Consider the following 16,157-nt stretch of genomic DNA (forward strand, 5'->3'; position numbering starts at 1 on the left):
AATGAAGTTGGAGGAGAAAGCTATGAACACAATGAAGTACAGTGCTGAGACAATTGTGCTTAACTCTTGTGATTCACAATAAAAGTGTCTTGTAATTTCCCAAGAGTATTTACACGAGTACTGATTATTTTATTCCAGCCTTGTCACTCATTTAATTTTACTCTTAAATTATGTACAAAGCAAACAATAAATGCATCTCACCCTAGTTGAAGTGCTGCAATGTGAAGGCATTCCTGTGTGCAAGTCCTCGTTGGTCACCGACTGCCACAACCATGGGCACATCTGCATCATCTTCACCTTCCTGTGGAGGTTCAGGACAGTGCTGCCTCCTCAGGTAGTTGTGCAGCACAGCTGTAGCAATGATCACTATGCAGCATCTTCTTGGGTTGAAGCGGAGTGTGTTGCGTAAACACTGGAATCGATTTTTCCATACCCCAAACATACGCTCAACCATACCTCGAGTGCGGATATGAGCCCTGTTGTACCTCTTCTGTGGCGCTGTTATGGGATTAATGTATGGTGTGAATAAAAATGTACTCTGGCCGTATCCACTGTCACCAAGCATTAGTCCACTATGTTGTCCCCTCAGAAACTCAGCACACAATGAAGAATTGAAAAAGATCCGTGAGTTGAACCTTTCCAACGGGCAACAATATTTGAGAACTCCAAATTAGGAGTACACCCTGAACATTAATGGAGAACCAGTTCTTGCGGTTCCTGTACTCCTCAGCATCAGGAGTTGATGGGCACTTGATTGGAATATGACATCCATCGATACAGCCAATCACTCCTGGAAAGTGTCCATACTCATAAAACTCTACTTTATAGTTGGCTTGGCTAGCAGCATCAGGAAAGTTGATATATGTACTCTTCAGTCCACAAATGGCCCTGCAAACTTTGTGCACTATTCTACATGCAGTGATTCATGGACACCACACAGATCACCTGTTTCCCGGTGAAAGCTTCCAGATGCCAAGAACCTCAAGGTAATGAGGACTTGGAGTACAGATAGGTACAGACCTTCCTCGTTGAGACAGCTGAATGGATAGTCCAGGCTCAAGCAAAGAAATTATTTCTAATGCATTTTCCTTGTGCATCCGAAAGCGGTCTCTAAAAGTTATTTCATCAAAGTAAGTCAGTGGATCACTCCTATCCACAAGTACCCGTCTGGCTAGCCTCTGTAAGGCATGCTGGTCTTCATTGAGATAATCCAAGTACTCCATGCTTCCTCACAGACAATGTTAAACTGAAGTTAAACCTGCCTCCTTGGAGGATTAATTTAAGCTCCAACTTGGTTCAATTTAGTCCTAGAATAGCTCTAAACTTCCTTCTTGCAATCATCTTAATTTAAACCAGAATAGACTAAATCTGTCTTGTTTTAAGCTATGTCTCTGCAAGACGTTTTTAGTTAAACCAGTTTAAATGGATTTTTAGTCTGGAACTAGGCTTAAGCCATGTCTGAGCAACCGGCCCATATGTGACAGAGTCTGGTGAAAGAGATAACAAGTCGGGAATCGTCAAGTCACGCAAATGACCAAAACGGGTGTAGAAGGGCCTACTTAAGACTAGCTAATGTCATGGCATTAGCTAATGGGGATCCTAATAAACAAAAAAACTGTTTTAAGATCACTAAATATACTTTGAATTTGTCAGCGAACACAACTTGTTTTGGATTCACTGTATCATCTGCCATCCTGCTTTGTACTCAGATGAGTGTTAGTGATCCATGTCTTGTAAACAAATGTACGTTTTAGGACGTGTTCAAAAGCAAGGACTGTGTGATCATCTAATTATGTTTAGTTATGTGTTTTTAGCACGTTGATGTCCTATCAGCATGTTGTGATGTGCTAAACATGCAGTTAGACGTTACATAGCGATGTTCTTCGCTGTTAGCTGCTAGCTAGCTAACAAGCGCAACGAAGCACAGACAGTTGTGTTCTGTATCAGAGTGATTTTCTTCGCTATTTGGTTTGAGGTGGACCAACATTAAAAAAATACATTCTTTTTCTTTAATCATGTATTGAGACGTTGGACCTGGAACATGATACATAGCCTAAGCTTATGTACACTTTTTTGTTAAAATATATGTATTATGTTACGGTACATGTGGGAACACGGTACATGTGGGAAAACTAGGGTTAGGTGCTAGGGTGCTACGGTTAGGGTTAGGAGTAGGGTTAGACATGCCAGCATGTACCAAGTCGACGTAGCACCTAACCCTAACCCTAGTTTTCCCACATGTACCGTAACATATATACAGTATATATACCTGAAGCTATGTAAAAACTGCATTCGATCTGTTGATCCCATCACCAATGGGGGAGGATACTGTAAATATTGTTTGGCTGTTCTGAGGCTATCTGCTCACATTGACAAGGGTCAGGGGTCTCCTGGGTAGTGGCAGGGGTGGGGAGAGAGACGGGTGGCAGGTTGAGTGACTGTGACTGTTCTCATTTTTTTTTTTTATGTCTGTCCTCAGGAAATACCACCTCAGACAGGAGCTGCTTGTGACCTTCTACCGCTGCACAGTGGAGAGCATCCTCACCTACTGCATCTGCGTGTGGTTCTCCAGCTGCACAGCCGCAGAGAGGAAAGCGCTACAGAGAGTCGTGAGATCGTCCCAGAAGATCATCGGCGCCCCCCTCCCCTCTCTGGAAGAGCTGTACAACACACGCTGCCTCAGGAAGGCCTCCAAGATCTCCAGAGACCCATCCCACCCTGGGAACGAACACTTTGTTCGGCTGCGCTCAGGCAGACGGTTCAGGACCATGTCCGCAAGGACAAATAGACTGAAGCTCAGCTTCTACCCTAGGGCCATTCAGGCCCTGAACACAGCAAAGACCTAGGTTCTAGGCCCTGGACAATCTAGACAATTTGATGGCAGCTACTAGATTGTAATCATAAGTGCAATATTGAAATACAACTGTGAACATTTCAAACCTGCAAACTGCGACACTTTAAATGAATGTGCAATAATACCATGTGCAATATGACAACCCTTGTGTACATAAGGTTCAGAGATAGGAAATGTTAGGATATGTATAGCATAGCATAGAGTACAGCACAGTGTTTTATTTGTATAGTATAGTAGTATAGTATATATAGCCTTTATTTATGTAAACCAGCTCTTTTCCCCTCTTGTTTTTAGTCATTCTTTTTTTTTCTCCAAGCACCAGGGGAGCCCCCCCTCCTAAATTTCGTTGTATGGTACCTGTACTGTATTAATGACAATAAAGACCATTCATTCATTTATTCATTCATTTATTATTATTTATTTATTTATTTATTATTATTCATTCATTCATTCATTCATTCATTCATTCATTCATTCATTCATTCATTCGTTAGTCAGTGGAGAGCATCCTCACCTACGGCATCTAATTTTAAATTTTGTCATTTTAGCAGACGCTTTTATCCAAAGCGACTTACAATTACGAATTACAGGGACATTCCCCCTGGAGTAACTGAGGGCTAAGTGCCTTACCCAAGGGCACACTAGTAGTGGTGTGGCTTCAGGCGGGATTTGAACTCACAACCTTCCGATCCCAAGTCCAACTCACTATCCACTAGACCACCACTACCCCATTTGGTAGTATGCATCTGCAACTGGTTCTCCAGCTGCACAACAGCGGAGAGAAATGCGCTACAGAGAGTCGTGAGAACAGCACAGAAGATCACCGGCGCCCCCCTCCCCTCTCTGGAAGAGCTGTACAACACACGCTGTCTCAGGAAGGCCTCCAAGATCTCCAGGGACCCGACCCACCCTGGGTACGAACACTTTACCAGGCTGCCCTCGAAATGGCGGTTCAGGACCCTGGCCGCAAAGACAAACAGACTGAAGAACAGCTTCTACCACAGGGCCGTCCAGGCCCTGAACACAGCAAAGACCTAAGTTCTGGGCCCTGGACAGTCTGGACGGATTGTATGGCAGCTGCTGGACTGAAAAAATCAGGTGTAGTGCTGAGGCACAAACATGTACATTTCAAGCCTGCAAACTGTGACACTTTAAATAAATGTGAAACAATACTATTGTGCAATATGACAACCCTAGTCGTCTATCTGTACAGTATAGTACAGTGGATAGTGTACATAGCCTTTATTTATGTACACCAGCTCCTTCCCTTCTTGTGATTTTTTTTTTTAAGTGTTTTTTTTTCCCTTTCCAAACACCAGGGGAGCCACCCCTCCTAAATTTCGTTGTTTGGTACCTGTACTGTAGCAATGACAATAAAGTCCATTCATTCATTCATTCATATGGGGGAGGAAAATGTGTAAAATATATATATATATTTTAAATGATCACAAAAAAAGAAAGACACCAGACCCGGTCACGTATGTTTGTGAGTAACCCTATCCTCTCTGTAACTCCTGAATCTCTTCAACTCTTGTTGGATACATTCAACATCTGTGTGCTCCTCCATAAAACGCTCCCAAGCAGTTCCTCTGTCTGGCTCGACCGAAACCCTTTCCAAGTTTATTAACATCCTGTCTTGAGAGAGGAGGAAGCTACCAGTAACCAGAATAAGTCAAGAAAGGTCAAAACTAAACCTTCATCATAGTTGAAAAGATGGTTAGATGCATACTGATTACATGATGCTACTTGCTATGAGCTTGCATTGAAATGCAACTTTAAGCTGGAAATGGTCAATCCCATCTGGCAACCCTGATGAGCGCAAGCATTTACAAGAGTGGATGGCAAGCTAGTCGGTGGTGGCCGCGGTAACGTTTGTTTAATAATAGGCTGATCATAATAATAGTAATAATAATAATAATACATTCGACTTATTCACTTTTCTAGACACTCAAAGACGCTCACAATTGTAACGTAGGCACCGCTGGACTGGCCATACGATCTACCTGCCCGCTGGCAGGTGGGCCCCGCTAGTTTTGGGCCGGTCGGGCTGCCCCCCCCCCCCAATTTTTTAATAGAATGTTTTAATATATATATATATATATAACTAGCGCGGCACAAAATAGCACGGCATCAACTAGCGCTGAATCAAGCGGCGGCCCCCGTTTATACTAACACATGGGCTGGCCCAATCACATGCTGGGGGCTAGGCCTACTACAGATACAGCAGCCATGTCTCATCACCGTGGACTACGTCAACAGTGAGTGAGTACACTGGTTCACACTTGCATTGGTATACTTCCTCTCCATGTCACTTACTCCGCTCTATAGTTTTTATTTTATTTTTACAAATGGTATATTCAACAGACTGCCAGCATGTTGATCGGCGGTGTCGGACCGATTGTGTTGGGCCGGTCTGAGCCACATGGCAGGGCCTAATTTTTGTCCCAGTCCAGCCCTGTCCACGATCTCCCAGCTGTCCGTCTCCTCGCAGTACCTCTCGATGGTGTCGTGGTACCTGTCCCAGCCCTCCTCCCCTCCCAGGACGTAGATCTTGCTGTCCACCACGGCCACGCCCGGGCAGTAGCGCCTCTCCCTCATGGGGGCGCACATGGTCCACTGGTTGCTCTTGGGGTCGTAACACTCCACCTTGTCAGTGTTCTCTGTGGACGCGTGCCAGCCGCCTATGACGTATATCTTTCCCCTCAGGGTGCAGGCTGCGTCATGCCGAAGTCAGACAGCTTGACCTTGCGGCATTCTTTGTCAAAGATGAGGATGTTCTCGGGCTTGATGTCCCTGTCGACCAGCTTCTTACAGTGCAGGTTTATTTATGCATCATTAGCGCGCCTGTACCGGACCAATTGGCAACTCGTCCACCTGTTTAAAGAGCCCTCCTGTCCTCTGCTGTGTTTGATGTTTCGTTAATTTTTGTTTCGGCTCATAGTTAAACCTATACTCAATATACGCACAGGCCCAGATCTGTTTAAAAAAATAGACTTATCCTTTAACAAACGTGATGCAAGTGGTGGAGATGGGAAGTGCCCATATAAAAGACAATGAAATATACTAGTGTGAAAGAGAGAATTACTATGAAAGAATTAGCAACTGCTTCAAAGTCCATCACTGGATGTCATGGAGTATGGATGGAAACTGGGAAAGGAAGGTTATGCACCAGTGGTTAGCTGTTAGCTGCAACTGTATGGGGGACTGTAGCACACTCCGGTGCAGCTGTAAAAAGCAAGGAGTCAGGTGTATCTCAGCTTGTGGCAATTGTCATGGCAACTCTTGCCAGAACATCAACCAGCCAGATGAAAAGAGGGATGAGGAAGATGCTCAGGTGGTGGATGAGTAGGGTGAACTTCAAAACAGGACAAATCAAGGATTTGATGGATTTTTTGGGAAGATGGTAACAAAATCGTCTTAATATTCTATAACTACACTGTTATATACAGTCTGTTCTGATACGTATTGTGGTTTATTTGCATACATTGCATTCCTAAAGAAAATAATTTGAGCCTTTTTTCCACGGTTAGCCATGAGTTTCTCGTGCATGTCCAGAATGTGTATTGTGCAACAGAGTGCAAGTCTACCTGCTTTGTTCTGTGCTATCTGCAGTGTACATAGGGCTTTTTGTAGTTAATCACTCCAATGTTGTACTCTTTTGTGAAATGTTTTTGAATAAGTTTAATTAAAACGGAATGATTGGAATAATTTATTATCCCTACTGTTGATGACACCCTGAAAGCCGAAGGGCGACATAAGAATGCATATGAATTAGGGATGCACGATATTTATCGGCCCGATAATGGGAAATTAATGTTATTAAATATTTATCGGTTTTATAAAATGTTAGCCGATATAGAGCCGATGGAAATATTTCTGCTTCCGGTTTCCGCGCTCATGCTGCTGCGCCTGCGTACAGCCACGCAGACGAGAGCGAAACGGTGTGGACATTCTTCAGAGTTCTCTTTCATATAATATAGTATAATATATAATAATATAATAATAATATATAATATAAGAATATAATAATAGTATTCGTTTCGTATCTCACTATGGGAACGCCCCCTGCGTGACCTCATCAGAAACTGAATTACACTGCGCCAGCCCATTGGCTGGCCCAGGCGACGCTTGTGTCACGAGGGACGGGGACCCTCCGCCTATATAAAGGCGTACACACGGCGTCTGTCGCCATTCAAAAAACCTCTTCTCACTGAGGCTGACAACAACTGTGCGGGTGGCTAGAGCTAAACAGTCCACAGATACACAGATAGTGCGTTTGCAATTTGCAACACGTGTTCGACAAAAGTTCGGAGAGGAGGGCAAAGGTCTACGAGTTACAACACAACGAATCTCATAAGTCACCTTAAGATTCACCATTGCAAGCACGCTGTATGGAAGGAATATCAAGCACTACTAGTAGTACTAGTAGCTAGCAGAAGGTAGCCTAGCCTAGCCTATTGAACACGCATTTGAAAACTGCAGGAAGTTGACTCGAGACCGCTCAAAGGCTCAAGCAATCAATGAAAAAAATAATGGAGTTTATGGCTCTCGACGACCAGCCTTTCTCTGTAGTAGAAAATAAAGGATTTCGCAGGCTAATTTCACATTTAGAGCCCCGGTATACACTCCCAACGTGTGCCTGCCTGCTCTGTATGATACAGTCGCCACACACATCCATAGTCTGATCGATACTAGCGTAAGCCAGATACGTTTTTATCACAACCTACCTCATCCTCATGCACTAAAAGTAGCATAGCCCTTTTCAGTTGCTTTATTAAGCATACTAGTGTAGCCTACTATGTGCCTTGTGTCATTCTGTTTATCTGCAGACTAAGCAGCCATTTGGCACTAGTTTCTGTAAAAGTTCTATACAACTTTTAGTTCTATAAAAGTCTTTATTTTTGTATTGACTGATGCACTTGATTTATTTATTTATTGATATTTTATTTATGCATTTTCAATTTACAGGGATAGACAAGATGCACTTTATTTTTTGACACTTCTTTGATCTAATTACTCTTAGGTGAGCCTTTTTTGTTTTCATAAAAGGAGGCCAGATCTTGGCAAAAAAAAGCATTGTGCACTGTCTATAACAGATTCTGTTTGTTAGAGGAAATAATAAATGAACATTTGAAGAGTCAGAAGTGTTCTCTTTGTTGTGTTAACAATAGTGATGTAAGTTAGATTTTGTGAGATCACTATGGAATATGAAATCATCAATCTTTGCTCACTACATAGCCTTTCTTACCTTCAGGTGTGCATGAACTACAGGTTATCAACTGTGAAATTATATCTGTTCTCATATCGGTTATCGGCCACGAGAAGCAGGTAAACATCGGTATCGGTTGGGAAAAAATGCATATCGTGCATTCCTAATTTATATATTACAAGAATTAACAATGAAACCTACCAAGACCAACAAAGAAACAAACAATGAGCAAATGAACAATAATTTGGAAAAAAAATTTGTGGATTGAAGCACAGTTACTAACGTAAACGTTAGACACTGACAGTATATCACATTGTCCTCCTGATTAGCGTAAAATCTAGTCACTAGGTGCCTGTAGTTACTAACGTAAACGTTAGTTACAGTATATCACATTGTCCTCCTGATTAGCGTAAAATCTAGTCACTAGCGTAAAAGTTCACCAACTCTGGGACAGTGAGTGGAAGGGGGTGTGTCTTCTTACTTATATTTGCTCTGCTTCTCTTTTTTTGTTCAGTTGTCATTAGATTTAGCTAGAGTAAAGACCAAACTAATTTAGGCTGGGTTGCACCAACCTGGTTTATTTTTTGGTCAAGATCACCATAATATACCAAGATAACCATCCACTACATAGCCACTGAATGGACTATACCCATTATTATTATTATTATTATTATAATGATCAGATAAGACCAACTCCTTTACCCACATAGTGTGCAACTTTTGTTGCTGCAGTGAATTTTTCTGGGTTTCTGGAAGAACATTTCTAGTGCCTCCTGGTATGGTGAAGTCAGAGACCTCTGGCCCATTTATTTATTGATAGGAACGTTCCCAAAGGCAGAGAAGGTGTGGTAGAGAGTGTTGCTGTCGATAGACTTGTCTCCGTTCTCGACGAAGACGATGTTGCTCAGAGAAGGGTCAGGCTGAGACGCCATGGTGAGGCAGTAGGCAGCGGAGGCTGGGGCCCCGCACCTGGGTCTCTGATAAATCCCTGCAGGTGGAGGTGATCTTAGACCTAACCCGTTTAACCATGGCTCTCTCCAGAGCTTGCGCAGGCCCACTAACAGCGGCTCATGTTCATGTCAGCCACGGCCTTGGTGGCCACCGCCTCAGGGGAGGAGAAGAGCCCGGAGCCGTGGCCCTGGCCCTGGCTGTCGCCACCTTTGCACTTGGGATTGTTCCGAAGGCGGAGAACACGTAACTGACTGTTTCCGTAACGAGCAGAGTGGATGTGTGGTGTCTCCTTATGTTTTCATTTCATTTCATTTATTTATTTTTGCACATGAGATTGTCATACATTTTTATGTGCCCTATACAATTAATTAATTTCCCCATGGGCAAAAAAGGAGCAGGAAGAAGAAAATCTTATAATTACCTGCCCCCTATTCATCATCAACAAAAATTACACTTGATGGTCGGCGCACAACCAGAATTTGCACAAAATAATTTATATATTACAAGAATTAACAATGAAACCTACCAAGACCAACAAAGAAACAAACAATGAGCAAATGAACAATAATTTGAAAAGAAATGTGTGGATTGAAGCACAGTTACTAACGTAAACGTTAGACACTGGCAGTATATCACATTGTCCTCCTGATTAGCGTAAAATCTAGTCACTAGCGTAAAAGTTCACCACCTGTGGGACAGTGAGTGGAAGAAGTCCCTTTCACAGTTTACACTGCTGGCTGGGACCGTCAGGGCAATGACATAAGGGTTTCATCAGAAATGTTGTCAATTCTGTTGGCAGCGGTCATGTACACTGTGTGTTTGCTGACCTTCCATAGCGACATTACGAACATTACGAACCTAGCATCTGCATGTTCCACAAACTCTACTGTTCGTTAGGCCTACTGGTGTCTGTTGTTTTTGTATCTTCTCCGTTCTGTTTATGTCTTGTTTTAAACATTGCTATAAAACCAACTGCCTCTTTGAGGACCATAACATTTCTGAATTGAAGTGTACGGTACTATCCCAGTTCTATGAATGAATGAATGACACTATTCTGGGGATTAATAACACTGTGGCTTTGTTCAGAGTGGTCTCTCTTTGGTGTTAACTCACTGCACAGACTCTGAGTTCTTAGCCTCCTGTTTCCTCAGGCCTTCGTCCACTTCCTGGTTGGAGGGAACGGCCTCACAGGGGACGGGACTCCCACAGGTCATGAGCTCCTTGGCCACAGCACGGCAGTCTGCAGGGATCTACGGTACGGAGAGAGGGTTAGTCACAGGCCAGACACACTGACGTCAAGGCAAGATTCTCCTTGATGTAGATGTATGAAAAAAGTTTCAGACAAAGGTCTAATATTTTAATCTCCTCACCCCTTCTCTTGAGTGTTGTAAGTTTCTCTCTATGTACACACAAATGTTCAATGACACATATTGTTTAACACATTTTGCAAATATAGAGTCAACTTGCAGAGAAACATTCATATGGGCCATTGGGTAGGCCTATAGCCCAGTGATTACTACTGATACTACAGTATCACAGCCATTCCATGCTATCAATATCTACACATCCAACAGTTAAATATTCTTTTTATGACACTTGCTATGCAAATAACTATCTGCAATGTACTCAGAATGATCATTTTCAAGCAAATGAAACTACTAGGATATATCCAGTTCTGAGCCAAACACCACAACAAAACTAGGGTTAGGGTTAGGTGCTACGTCGACTTGGTACATGCTGGCATGTCTAACCCTAATCCTACCCCTACCCCTAACCCTACCCCTACCACATAACCCTAACCGTAGCCCCCTAGCACCTAACCATAACCCTAGTTTGCCCACATGTACCATAACATATGTACTAGACTTGTTTTGACAGAGAGAAAACAGAAGATTTATAGACAAAAGTGCAAGACGAGACATTCCACAAGCTCTCAAGTAGTGAGATCACTTTATTAAGTCATACAAGGGCAGATGCAGTGGTACAATCAGACTAAAACATTACAGTACAGGTACAGGTACAGACACGTGTCTGTGCTGTAGTCTGTAAGGCTGCCTTGTAGAAAACCTCTGTTTTAGCATTCTGGCCACAGAACCGAGGAACTCACATTGTGCTGAAATTGTGCATTTCCTGAGTTTCTCTAAAACACTTAACACATTATGGTGTCTTCAGTCAAGGGACATCCATTAGTAGAATAGTTGATTAGATAAATAAACTGGTTAGATTTAATATAGAGCCGATGGAAATATTTCTGCTTCCGGTTTCCGCGCTCATGCTGCTGCGCCTGCGTACAGCCACGCAGACGAGAGCGAAACGGTGTGGACATTCTTCAGAGTTCTCTTTCATATAATATAGTATAATATATAATAATATAATAATAATATATAATATAAGAATAAGAATAAGAATAAGAATAAGAATATAATAATAGTATTCGTTTCGTATCTCACTATGGGAACGCCCCCTGCGTGACCTCATCAGAAACTGAATTACACTGCGCCAGCCCATTGGCTGGCCCAGGCGACGCTTGTGTCACGAGGGACGGGGACCCTCCGCCTATATAAAGGCGTACACACGGCGTCTGTCGCCATTCAAAAAACCTCTTCTCACTGAGGCTGACAACAACTGTGCGGGTGGCTAGAGCTAAACAGTCCACAGATACACAGATAGTGCGTTTGCAATTTGCAACACGTGTTCGACAAAAGTTCGGAGAGGAGGGCAAAGGTCTACGAGTTACAACACAACGAATCTCATAAGTCACCTTAAGATTCACCATTGCAAGCACGCTGTATGGAAGGAATATCAAGCACTACTAGTAGTACTAGTAGCTAGCAGAAGGTAGCCTAGCCTAGCCTATTGAACACGCATTTGAAAACTGCAGGAAGTTGACTCGAGACCGCTCAAAGGCTCAAGCAATCAATGAAAAAAATAATGGAGTTTATGGCTCTCGACGACCAGCCTTTCTCTGTAGTAGAAAATAAAGGATTTCGCAGGCTAATTTCACATTTAGAGCCCCGGTATACACTCCCAACGTGTGCCTGCCTGCTCTGTATGATACAGTCGCCACACACATCCATAGTCTGATCGATACTAGCGTAAGCCAGATACGTTTTTATCACAACCTACCTCATCCTCATGCACTAAAAGTAGCATAGCCCTTTTCAGTTGCTTTATTAAGCATACTAGTGTAGCCTACTATGTGCCTTGTGTCATTCTGTTTATCTGCAGACTAAGCAGCCATTTGGCACTAGTTTCTGTAAAAGTTCTATACAACTTTTAGTTCTATAAAAGTCTTTATTTTTGTATTGACTGATGCACTTGATTTATTTATTTATTGATATTTTATTTATGCATTTTCAATTTACAGGGATAGACAAGATGCACTTTATTTTTTGACACTTCTTTGATCTAATTACTCTTAGGTGAGCCTTTTTTGTTTTCATAAAAGGAGGCCAGATCTTGGCAAAAAAAAGCATTGTGCACTGTCTATAACAGATTCTGTTTGTTAGAGGAAATAATAAATGAACATTTGAAGAGTCAGAAGTGTTCTCTTTGTTGTGTTAACAATAGTGATGTAAGTTAGATTTTGTGAGATCACTATGGAATATGAAATCATCAATCTTTGCTCACTACATAGCCTTTCTTACCTTCAGGTGTGCATGAACTACAGGTTATCAACTGTGAAATTATATCTGTTCTCATATCGGTTATCGGCCACGAGAAGCAGGTAAACATCGGTATCGGTTGGGAAAAAATGCATATCGTGCATTCCTAATTTATATATTACAAGAATTAACAATGAAACCTACCAAGACCAACAAAGAAACAAACAATGAGCAAATGAACAATAATTTGGAAAAAAAATTTGTGGATTGAAGCACAGTTACTAACGTAAACGTTAGACACTGACAGTATATCACATTGTCCTCCTGATTAGCGTAAAATCTAGTCACTAGGTGCCTGTAGTTACTAACGTAAACGTTAGTTACAGTATATCACATTGTCCTCCTGATTAGCGTAAAATCTAGTCACTAGCGTAAAAGTTCACCAACTCTGGGACAGTGAGTGGAAGGGGGTGTGTCTTCTTACTTATATTTGCTCTGCTTCTCTTTTTTTGTTCAGTTGTCATTAGATTTAGCTAGAGTAAAGACCAAACTAATTTAGGCTGGGTTGCACCAACCTGGTTTATTTTTTGGTCAAGATCACCATAATATACCAAGATAACCATCCACTACATAGCCACTGAATGGACTATACCCATTATTATTATTATTATTATTATTATTATAATGATCAGATAAGACCAACTCCTTTACCCACATAGTGTGCAACTTTTGTTGCTGCAGTGAATTTTTCTGGGTTTCTGGAAGAACATTTCTAGTGCCTCCTGGTATGGTGAAGTCAGAGACCTCTGGCCCATTTATTTATTGATAGGAACGTTCCCAAAGGCAGAGAAGGTGTGGTAGAGAGTGTTGCTGTCGATAGACTTGTCTCCGTTCTCGACGAAGACGATGTTGCTCAGAGAAGGGTCAGGCTGAGACGCCATGGTGAGGCAGTAGGCAGCGGAGGCTGGGGCCCCGCACCTGGGTCTCTGATAAATCCCTGCAGGTGGAGGTGATCTTAGACCTAACCCGTTTAACCATGGCTCTCTCCAGAGCTTGCGCAGGCCCACTAACAGCGGCTCATGTTCATGTCAGCCACGGCCTTGGTGGCCACCGCCTCAGGGGAGGAGAAGAGCCCGGAGCCGTGGCCCTGGCCCTGGCTGTCGCCACCTTTGCACTTGGGATTGTTCCGAAGGCGGAGAACACGTAACTGACTGTTTCCGTAACGAGCAGAGTGGATGTGTGGTGTCTCCTTATGTTTTCATTTCATTTCATTTATTTATTTTTGCACATGAGATTGTCATACATTTTTATGTGCCCTATACAATTAATTAATTTCCCCATGGGCAAAAAAGGAGCAGGAAGAAGAAAATCTTATAATTACCTGCCCCCTATTCATCATCAACAAAAATTACACTTGATGGTCGGCGCACAACCAGAATTTGCACAAAATAATTTATATATTACAAGAATTAACAATGAAACCTACCAAGACCAACAAAGAAACAAACAATGAGCAAATGAACAATAATTTGAAAAGAAATGTGTGGATTGAAGCACAGTTACTAACGTAAACGTTAGACACTGGCAGTATATCACATTGTCCTCCTGATTAGCGTAAAATCTAGTCACTAGCGTAAAAGTTCACCACCTGTGGGACAGTGAGTGGAAGAAGTCCCTTTCACAGTTTACACTGCTGGCTGGGACCGTCAGGGCAATGACATAAGGGTTTCATCAGAAATGTTGTCAATTCTGTTGGCAGCGGTCATGTACACTGTGTGTTTGCTGACCTTCCATAGCAACATTACGAACATTACGAACCTAGCATCTGCATGTTCCACAAACTCTACTGTTCGTTAGGCCTACTGGTGTCTGTTGTTTTTGTATCTTCTCCGTTCTGTTTATGTCTTGTTTTAAACATTGCTATAAAACCAACTGCCTCTTTGAGGACCATAACATTTCTGAATTGAAGTGTACGGTACTATCCCAGTTCTATGAATGAATGAATGACACTATTCTGGGGATTAATAACACTGTGGCTTTGTTCAGAGTGGTCTCTCTTTGGTGTTAACTCACTGCACAGACTCTGAGTTCTTAGCCTCCTGTTTCCTCAGGCCTTCGTCCACTTCCTGGTTGGAGGGAACGGCCTCACAGGGGACGGGACTCCCACAGGTCATGAGCTCCTGGGCCACAGCACGGCAGTCTGCAGGGATCTACGGTACGGAGAGAGGGTTAGTCACAGGCCAGACACACTGACGTCAAGGCAAGATTCTCCTTGATGTAGATGTATGAAAAAAGTTTCAGACAAAGGTCTAATATTTTAATCTCCTCACCCCTTCTCTTGAGTGTTGTAAGTTTCTCTCTATGTACACACAAATGTTCAATGACACATATTGTTTAACACATTTTGCAAATATAGAGTCAACTTGCAGAGAAACATTCATATGGGCCATTGGGTAGGCCTATAGCCCAGTGATTACTACTGATACTACAGTATCACAGCCATTCCATGCTATCAATATCTACACATCCAACAGTTAAATATTCTTTTTATGACACTTGCTATGCAAATAACTATCTGCAATGTACTCAGAATGATCATTTTCAAGCAAATGAAACTACTAGGATATATCCAGTTCTGAGCCAAACACCACAACAAAACTAGGGTTAGGGTTAGGTGCTACGTCGACTTGGTACATGCTGGCATGTCTAACCCTAATCCTACCCCTACCCCTAACCCTACCCCTACCACATAACCCTAACCGTAGCCCCCTAGCACCTAACCATAACCCTAGTTTGCCCACATGTACCATAACATATGTACTAGACTTGTTTTGACAGAGAGAAAACAGAAGATTTATAGACAAAAGTGCAAGACGAGACATTCCACAAGCTCTCAAGTAGTGAGATCACTTTATTAAGTCATACAAGGGCAGATGCAGTGGTACAATCAGACTAAAACATTACAGTACAGGTACAGGTACAGACACGTGTCTGTGCTGTAGTCTGTAAGGCTGCCTTGTAGAAAACCTCTGTTTTAGCATTCTGGCCACAGAACCGAGGAACTCACATTGTGCTGAAATTGTGCATTTCCTGAGTTTCTCTAAAACACTTAACACATTATGGTGTCTTCAGTCAAGGGACATCCATTAGTAGAATAGTTGATTAGATAAATAAACTGGTTAGATTTAATATAGAGCCGATGGAAATATTTCTGCTTCCGGTTTCCGCGCTCATGCTGCTGCGCCTGCGTACAGCCACGCAGACGAGAGCGAAACGGTGTGGACATTCTTCAGAGTTCTCTTTCATATAATATAGTATAATATATAATAATATAATAATAATATATATAATATAAGAATAAGAATAAGAATAAGAATAAGAATATAATAATAGTATTCGTTTCGTATCTCACTATGGGAACGCCCCCTGCGTGACCTCATCAGAAACTGAATTACACTGCGCCAGCCCATTGGCTGGCCCAGGCGACGCTTGTGTCACGAGGGACGGGGACCCTCCGCCTATATAAAGGCGTACACAC

At 42.4% G+C, this 16,157-nt stretch overlaps 1 pseudogene across 1 annotated transcript; it reads right to left on the bottom strand.

Annotated features, from left to right (window-relative positions):
- Positions 1-202: 202 nt before the first annotated feature.
- On the bottom strand, positions 203-1,223 carry LOC308163568 (putative nuclease HARBI1; annotated as a pseudogene). Its single transcript has one exon. The product of its transcript is annotated as a putative nuclease HARBI1 (transcript).
- Positions 1,224-16,157: the final 14,934 nt, after the last annotated feature.

Source organism: Nansenia antarctica, assembly GCF_963989245.1.
Source record: "Nansenia antarctica genome assembly, chromosome: 8".
Classification (NCBI taxonomy): domain Eukaryota; kingdom Metazoa; phylum Chordata; class Actinopteri; order Argentiniformes; family Microstomatidae; genus Nansenia; species Nansenia antarctica.